This window comes from Helianthus annuus, chromosome 7 (assembly GCF_002127325.2).
Source record: "Helianthus annuus cultivar XRQ/B chromosome 7, HanXRQr2.0-SUNRISE, whole genome shotgun sequence".
NCBI lineage: Eukaryota > Viridiplantae > Streptophyta > Magnoliopsida > Asterales > Asteraceae > Helianthus > Helianthus annuus.
Window position 1 is genome coordinate 106,304,275 of NC_035439.2, and position 9,499 is coordinate 106,313,773.

The following is a 9,499-nucleotide window of genomic DNA, read 5'->3' on the forward strand; positions in this document are numbered from 1 at the left end:
GTAACTGATATTGTTAATATGTCATAAGATCTGGATAATGTGGGCTTGGACTCACGAATAGAATATAGGCCTAATTGATTAAAAGAAAAAAAAATGTAAAGATGGAATAATCAATAAACCATTGAATGGTCCATAAAACTTTTGTCTAACAATTCAACACCTTAAAAGTTAAAACCAATAATAATCTAATTTAGTCCTTGCGTAGTCTAACGTTACCAGGCGCCACTCTCATCAATCGCGCCCCATAGCGCCGGAAAAAACACCGCCCTCGGTTGCTATGGGCGCGGGTGACTTTGACGCTTTCAAAAAATTCGACCGTTGGCAACGCTCAATTAAGTAAAAAAAATATTTTCTAACTTTATATATATATATATATATATATAGAGAGAGAGAGAGAGAGAGAAAGAGAGAAAGAGAGAGGGGTTGGTTATTGTACAATAAGGCTTAACATATGAACTGTACGCGACTGGTATTTCAACGTGCGACTTTGTTTTTTAACATGCTATTTGTGCTGAAAAAACAACATGCGAAAATGCTTTATATACCAACATGCGATTTCATCATATTTACCAACACGCGAAATTGCTACAAAAAACCAACATGCGATTTCATCAAAAATACCAACATGCGATTTCCAACATGTTTTTTTACAACATGCGATTTCACAATCGCGTACCAGCGTACGATAAGCCCTATTGTACGTTGCACTTTTTCTATATATATATATATATATATATATATAGGGAGCCGCTAGAATGAGAACCACCTCGAGTTGTAAGAACCGCGAGAACTACACCCCACGGAGCGCCGTTCGCCGCGATTTTTTTTTTACAAGTAGATGTGTGCATTATAAACACGGCCGTAAAAAATCACGGCGAACGGCGCTCCGTGGGGTGTACTTTTTTACACCTCAAGTTTGGTGAAAAAAAAAAGAAAAAAGAAAAAAAATTAAAAAACACCAAACTTGAGGTGTAAAAAAGTACACCCCACGGAGCGCCGTTCGCCGTGATTTTTTACGGCCGTGTTTATAATGCACACATCTACTTGTAAAAAAAAATCGCGGCGAACGGCGCTCCGTGGGGTGTAGTTCTCGCGGTTCTTACAACTCGGGGTGGTTCTCATTCTAGCAGCCCCCTATATATATATATATATATATATATATATATATATATATATATATATATATATATATATATATATATATATGGTAGGGTTCATTTGAGAACCACTTTTTTTTTCTTATTGCGAGAACCAATGTGAACACAAAAATACCTAAAAACATAACTTTTTTAATATTTTTTTTTAAATCGCTATATTTCGCCACTAAAAAAAATTCGAGTAACAATTATCGATGCACATGTGCATATGTATCATTTCTTTTACAAATTCCGTAATACATTACCAGTATTTTACAATTGCATTTTCATTCACACTACCATCTGTAATACACTACTTTTTACATTAGCAATATTAAAAATGCACATGTGCATCATTATATATGACCATGATATAACATGTTTTGGTACAAAAAGTTTGTGATTTTGAATGATGAAGTAAGCCCATATATATGTTTTCGGTTAGTTATATCTAGTTATATCTAGTGGTTGATGGTTTGGTTATATTAGTCACTTTATGATATAATATGTTGTTTGGTATGGTATGAAGGCTGTTGCTCTATATGGGCATAAAGTGAAAATATTATACATATTGGTAATGGTAGTATATTATGGATAGTGGAAGGTAATGTTAGTGTATTATGGATGGTATGATAGATGAAAAGGAAAGCGTATTCAAAGTAGTGTTCAAAGTACTTTTTTACACCTCAAGTTTGGTGAAAAAAAAAAGAAAAAAGAAAAAAAATTAAAAAACACCAAACTTGAGGTGTAAAAAAGTACACCCCACGGAGCGCCGTTCGCCGTGATTTTTTACGGCCGTGTTTATAATGCACACATCTACTTGTAAAAAAAAATCGCGGCGAACGGCGCTCCGTGGGGTGTAGTTCTCGCGGTTCTTACAACTCGGGGTGGTTCTCATTCTAGCAGCCCCCTATATATATATATATATATATATATATATATAGGATAAGGATCATGTGAGAAGTGATAGGTTAGTTGAGAAACTTGAGAAGCATTCTGGACCACACATTTTTTTAAGCCTTTCGTAATATACACATATGTATAGTTTAAAATTGACTATATACATATATGTATATTGAGTTATACACATATGTATATAGTCAATTTTAAACTATACATATGTGTATATTACGAAAGGCTTAGAAAAATGTGTGGTCAAGAATGCTTCTCAAGTTTCTCATATAGGGTGGACTTCTCTTAGGATCCCTACCCTATATATATATATATATATATATATATATATATATATATATATATATATATATATATATATATATATATATATATATATATATATATATATATATGGTAGGGTTCATTTGAGAACCACTTTTTTTTTCTTATTGCGAGAACCAATGTGAACACAAAAATACCTAAAAACATAACTTTTTTAATATTTTTTTTTAAATCGCTATATTTCGCCACTAAAAAAAATTCGAGTAACAATTATCGATGCACATGTGCATATGTATCATTTCTTTTACAAATTCCGTAATACATTACCAGTATTTTACAATTGCATTTTCATTCACACTACCATCTGTAATACACTACTTTTTACATTAGCAATATTAAAAATGCACATGTGCATCATTATATATGACCATGATATAACATGTTTTGGTACAAAAAGTTTGTGATTTTGAATGATGAAGTAAGCCCATATATATGTTTTCGGTTAGTTATATCTAGTTATATCTAGTGGTTGATGGTTTGGTTATATTAGTCACTTTATGATATAATATGTTGTTTGGTATGGTATGAAGGCTGTTGCTCTATATGGGCATAAAGTGAAAATATTATACATATTGGTAATGGTAGTATATTATGGATAGTGGAAGGTAATGTTAGTGTATTATGGATGGTATGATAGATGAAAAGGAAAGCGTATTCAAAGTAGTGTTCATACATATAGATGAACATGTGCATTTCTAATATTGGTAATGTAAAAGGTAGCGTATTACAGATGGTAGTGTAAATTGAAACGCAATTGTCTAATACTAGTAATGTATTATGGAATTTGTCAAAGAAATGATACATATGTACATGTGCATCGATAATTGTTACTTGAATTTATTTTTTTTAGTGACGAAATATAGCTATTTAAAAAAAATTAAAAATTGTGTGTTTTGTTGATTTTTTAGGTATTTTTGGTTGTATTCACATTGATTCTCGTGGTTCTCGCAATAAAGTGTGGTTTCTAGCGGATCCTTATCCCGTTTCTATACATATATATATAACCCACAAACCCAAATAAAAATCACACACATTCCATATCCAAATCCAAACAACTCAATAATTTTTTACAAAAACTCCCCTATTACAATGTCTTCGTCTCTCTCGGAAGATTCGTTCATCAATCTATACCAAACTTTTTTAAACCATTTCACAATATCTCTCGAAAAAAACACTCTAAAAAATTCAATATTAAAAACCACATGCGGAAGCGTAATCAAATACAAGCCACATTTGTAATTCACATTCACTTCATTAAATATACAAAATCAAAAGTGAACTAAGAGTACAATTTTATGTTAACATGAAAAATTACCCGATAAATGTATTGCACAAAGTGGTTAGCGGGTTTATTTAAGCCTGAATTTACCACAAATACATTAACAGGGAACAGTGTCAGACAGCTTGCCTGACACTTCCTTATTGGACCAACCCATTTTTAATTTAATTTACTTACAGTTTAAAGTTACGCTTTCGTCCTTCATTTAAAATTATGTTTTTGCCTCCAGCTCAAAATAAAACTATAATTATGCCCCTAGCTCAAAATTACGCTTTTGCCCTCGGGTTAAAAACTCATTTTTAATTTTCTTACCAGTTTAAAATTACGGTTTTGCCCTACGTTTAAAATTACGTTTTTGCCCCCAGTTCAAAATAAAATGTTGTGTTTTCATCTAGCTCTTATGATTCTACCCTCAGCTCAAAATTACGTTTTTGCCCACAGCACAAGTATTTTCAAGTTAAGGGAATAGTGCCAGGCAACCAACCCATTTTTTTTTTTAATTTTATTCACAGTTTAAAATTATGCTTTCGTCCTTCGTTTAAAATTACGTTTTTGCCCCCAGCTCAAAAGAAAATTATAATTTTGCCTCTAGCTCAAAATTACGCTTTTGCCCTCCGTTCAAAAACTCATTTTTAATTTTGTTCCCTGTTTAAAATTACGGTTTCGCCCTCCATTTAAAATTACGTTTTTGCCCCCAAATCAAAATAAAATATTGTTTTTTCCTCTAGCTCAAAATTACGACTCTGTCCTCAGCTCAAAATTACGTTTTTGCCCACAGTTCAAAATAAAATTATGTTTCCCCCCTAACTCAAAATTATGATTTTGCTCTCAGTTTAAAATTATAATTTCGCCTCCAGTTCAAAATATAATTATGATTTTACCCTCTGTACAGACATACATGTTATGAGAGAGAAATATTCGGCGTATTACCCCGCAACGCGGGCGAGGCAAAAACTAGTTTGGTATAAAACGTATATTTAAGCCTGAATCAAGACTTTTTCCAAGCGTTGACATGTAAAGGCACATAATCAATTCATAATTCATAATCTTGTTGCGTGAAAGGCACATAATCTTGTTTTAATTTCCTACAGTTGATCGTTTGTGTTAGGGGAGAATTTCCCAAGGATCATGGATCCTCAAGTGCTGCAAGGATCATGGATCCTCAACTATGTTTGAATTAAGGATCATCAGAATATGTTGCAGGACCAGGATTCAGGATCCTCATTGTTATCTTTATGCTAACGATTGTCTACCTTGTTTATGAGCTTGTTTTGCAGGAGTGTGGGCATGGACTGACTTCTACCGATATTCTTGGGGAATATGCTCATAATATTCCGCACGTGCATGGACTAGTGAACGTTGTGGGAGATCGTGGGGAGCTTGCACAACATTCGGATAGTTAGTTAGCTTTGTTATTTCTAAATTTAAAAGGGGATAGCAAGCTTGAGTAGAAACACTTAGCAATTTTGGCAAACACACACACACTCGTAACAGCTCTCAATCAGCTCTCGAACATTACTCGGCGATTTCATACATTATTGCACATTGCACATTAGTGATCCTTGTAACAAGCTTGTTATCATCCCGAGTTGTAATACACTCTTTGTTTAATTTTACTTGGTGATCGGTAGTTTCCATCACCCGAAGTTTTTTATGCCGGAGATCAACTCTTGATCAAGGGCTTTTTCCTCGTATAAATCCTTGTGTCACTTGTTCATTAGATTTCTGAGTTATCCTTAACATTGTTCATTGATTTAAGCATCATTCCTCACAACAAAGATTTGGTTATATTTTCTTGGCCTGATTTTTGACCAAAACAGTTTGACGCCCACCGTGGGGCAATTGGTGCTTCATTCTTAAGGAATTCTTGTGTTTGTGATCATTTCGGTTCCTTATTTCCAAGCAGATGGCTACTTCATCAAAGAACACTTCAAGTTCAATGCCGGTAATCAGTTCTTCACAGGGCGTTCCACCTTTGCCTCCACCACCTTCTGGATCACTGAAGAATGCTGAAAATCCCGCAAAGAGACCAAGCCCTATTTTCTCAAAGCCTCCAACTTCTTCTATTTCTTCTAGTCCTACTACTAGTGACCTTTTTACTTTGATTTTGCAGATGAAGGATCACATACAACAGTAGGATAAAACCACGAAAAGATTCTTAAGGAAATTGGAGATATCAAAAAACAGAAGAGATCAGTGGAGGATCATTCTCCAGTGGTCCCTAGGTCTTTGAATTTCGACACCCCGGTCATAACCTCCCAGCATTCTGTAGCTCCGGATGTCCAATACTTGGGTGGATTTACAGGAATGCGTTACGGATCGTTAGCAATGACTCAGGCCCTAGGATTCTATTTTCAACCAGCAGGATCCTCTGCTCAACATCAAGGATCCTTCTTCCAGTATCAAGGATCCTTCACCAGTTCAGGAGGGTACATGGGGACGCAGTCAGTTCAAGGATCCTCTCAGGTTCAAGGTGTTAGTGCATTAATGTCTATCGCCTTCGTCAATCCGAGCCGTAGCGAGAAACCGAAGAAATCAAGTCTTTATAGTGTTATATCTAGTCAAAAGGCAAGGTGTCAATCTTGTAATTAATGAAAAGTTTCATTAAAAGCCTTGGCCTATAAATAGGGAGTGATAGTGTTAGTTTAAAGACTTTTTGCTCATTTGGTGATTTAGGAGATTCAAGTCTAGAGGGAGAAAGTCTAGAGAGAGAAAGTACTCTCTACGTGATTCTTGTATCGTACACGTCATATCTTTCAATAGATTCACGGTTCTAGAACGTTATTGTGTGTTCGGTCACGTACGTTCACGGATTCCGCACGTCGAACGTTCGTTACGCAATCGAACGGTGTCGAAACCGATCCTACAATTGGTATCAGAGCTAGGAGCTCGATTGCTTTGATCAAACACATTGATTCGTACCAGATTTCAGCGATTTCAGATCTGATTTTCATCTATTTCTTCATTTTTTTCACTTTTATCACGTTTTTCGCTGAAATTCGTCAAATTGAACGGGATTTTACGGTCCGAATCGGCTGATTTTTTGATATGTTGTGCGAAAACACCTGATCTATAACCCTACCAAGTTTCAGATCCAAATTCCTAGCCGTTTAGGAGAACTTTCAGTTTTTTGTTCCGATTTTACGTTATCAGAGATGAGGTTTCGCTCATAGTGCAATCACCTAGTTTCGCTCTTGTGAACCTTGAGGTTTCGCTCATTTGAACAATATTAGTTCCGCTCATAGTGACATTAAAGGGTTTCGCTCTTGTGGTTTTCAATAGGTTTCGCTTTTGTGATTTCCAAAAGGTTTCGCTCATATGGTCCAATAGGGTTTCGCTTATTAGTCATCAAGGTGGTTTCGCTCTTAAGACATCAAGTCTGATTCCGCTTTAAACGTGACGTGACTGTGCTGATTTCACCTGAAATATTATGTGCTTTGGATAATTCATTCAAACGGTCTAATGAAATAAAGAAGTCATCTGAAGTTGTCAGATCTTTAATTGATGTTATCGGCCACTTGTGGTTGCATGTGATTAAAAAATTTCGGCCCAATCACATTTTTCAGTCATTCACGTGAACAACTGACTCAACATTGACTCAACAACTTAATAGTATCAGATTGATTTTGTCGGCCCACTAGTTGAAGGTCAAATTGATGCATGTGAAAAATTAAAGGCCCAATCATACTTGTTTGATATATCGGCTTTTAAACCTTATGCATGTGATCTGATTTTATCGGCCCACTTACAATCATCACTCATTAAAGTCATTGTCGGCCACATCGTAAAGGGTTACGGAAAATTTTATTAAATTAATTGTCGGATTAGTGATATGTACGGCCCAATCATATATAGGCACCGACCCACTAAGAGTTGAAGGTCCAATGATAAATGTGTGTTCATAAAGTTGTCGGCTAAATAGTCAATTTGCTAAAATCAGTCAACGGTAAACTACAATTGGATTTAATAAAAATGTCGGCCCTTGATTTATTCTGTTTGAACACTGTGCACCGACCCACTATACGATTTATTGAACCTATAAAGTCTTTGTTTGTATCAAGATTTTGAGGCCCAATCAAAGTGTTCGGTTAATGTTGTTTTACATGTTAAACGACCCATGTGCTTTTAATTGAACTGTGAACTTTAATTGTCGGATATTATAATTGATTGTTTGGTTTAAGGATTACATGTGAACAAGTGTCCATTCATTTAATCAGCCTAATCAGAAATTGTTGTCGGCCCATGTGTTGTTAAAGTTCAAAAGAGGTGGTCCAGTTCGTTTGAACCTTGTCAGGTCATTGGAAAAGGTCGTTTGATTTTGATCCGGGTCATAGCAGTTTGCACGGTTTGACAACTTAAAACTCAATTTGCATCAAATCCAGTCCATACAAAATATTCACTAGTCCGAGTGATTCAAAGTGATTCAAAGTCAAAGCATCGGATACCCGCACAAGAGAATCCTCACCCGATCAGTTATCGCTTGATTTTTGTCTCTAAATAGGATATTCATCTGATTCAGTGATTTGACAAAGTGATTGAATTGATTTTAAATTGTGTGAATTTCAGAATTGTTTGAAAATCCGTCTTTGTAAATCTTTTAAATCCAAAACATGGGTTCTGAGATTTATATTGCAATGAACAAATTTGATAATTTTACAGGTATCAAGGGAGAGTCTACAAAAGAATTGATTGACAGATATTGCTTTCTAGTTGTGGAGATGGGGAGATTGAAGATAACCAAGACCAATGAGGAACTGAAAGACAAATTGGCAAACGCATTGCCATATGATGAGTGGAGTACTTACTTGATGATGTTGAAGAACAATTCAAACTATGAATTTCTCAACCTTAGTGACTTCATCGAGAAGATTCAAGCTCAAGAACTTGAGTTACAAAAGATTAGAAAATTGAAGACTGATTCAAGAGAGAAGAATCATGAAGCAGCAACTGATGAAGTAAAAGTCAAATCTGAGGAAATTGTTCAAGAGGTAGAGGAGCAGGTTAAAGAAATTTCAGCTATCAAGGTGGAGAAGAAAGCTGAAGCTGGAATGATGTCCGAGAAGTGCTTAAATTGTGAAAAACTGAAATCTGAAAATGCCAAACTCTTGAGGGATTTAGAGAGTTTGACATTGGAAAACAAATTTTTAAAAGAAAAAGAAAAAGATTTTCAAAATCAAATAAAGATTTTAGAAGATGAGAAAGATATTTTTGGTAAAAATAATCTTGAAAAACAAATTGCAATAAATTCTCATCTTGCTAAAATCATTCAGCTTGAAAAAGAAGCTGAAAGTGATCGGAATAAAATTGTTGAGTTAGAAAATAAGTTGAAAGGTTTTGTGACTTCTGCATCATATGTTTGTCCAGAACTGATCAATTCTGTTCCAATAAGTGACGATGTCACAAACTATGACAAAGTCGTAGTTGAAGATTGTGATGAGAAATCTGATGATGAAAATGAAAAAATTGAAAAACAAAAATTGTTTTTGAAATTAAAAGAAAAATTTCAGAAAACTGTTCTACAATCGACTGAAAAGGGAGAATGCTCTAAGCAAGAACCTTTGAAGAAGAAAGTGGAACAAAAACAAAAAGGTAAAAGTTTGAAAAATGTACAAAAAGAAAATAAAAGCTCATCAGATCGATCATCCAATCGAAATCAAAAACCACAAAAATTGAAAAATGAAAACTCACAAAAAGTTGGTAATGAGTGGTGCAGGTTTGACCACAGTGCTCAAGCGTCAAATCAAGCTTATAGGAGAAGTCATGAGTACTACAAATCAAAACAGTGTTATGATTTGAGTGTTTGGTATGATAGTGGTGAACGGTACGATAACAGAGTGTGCTACAAATG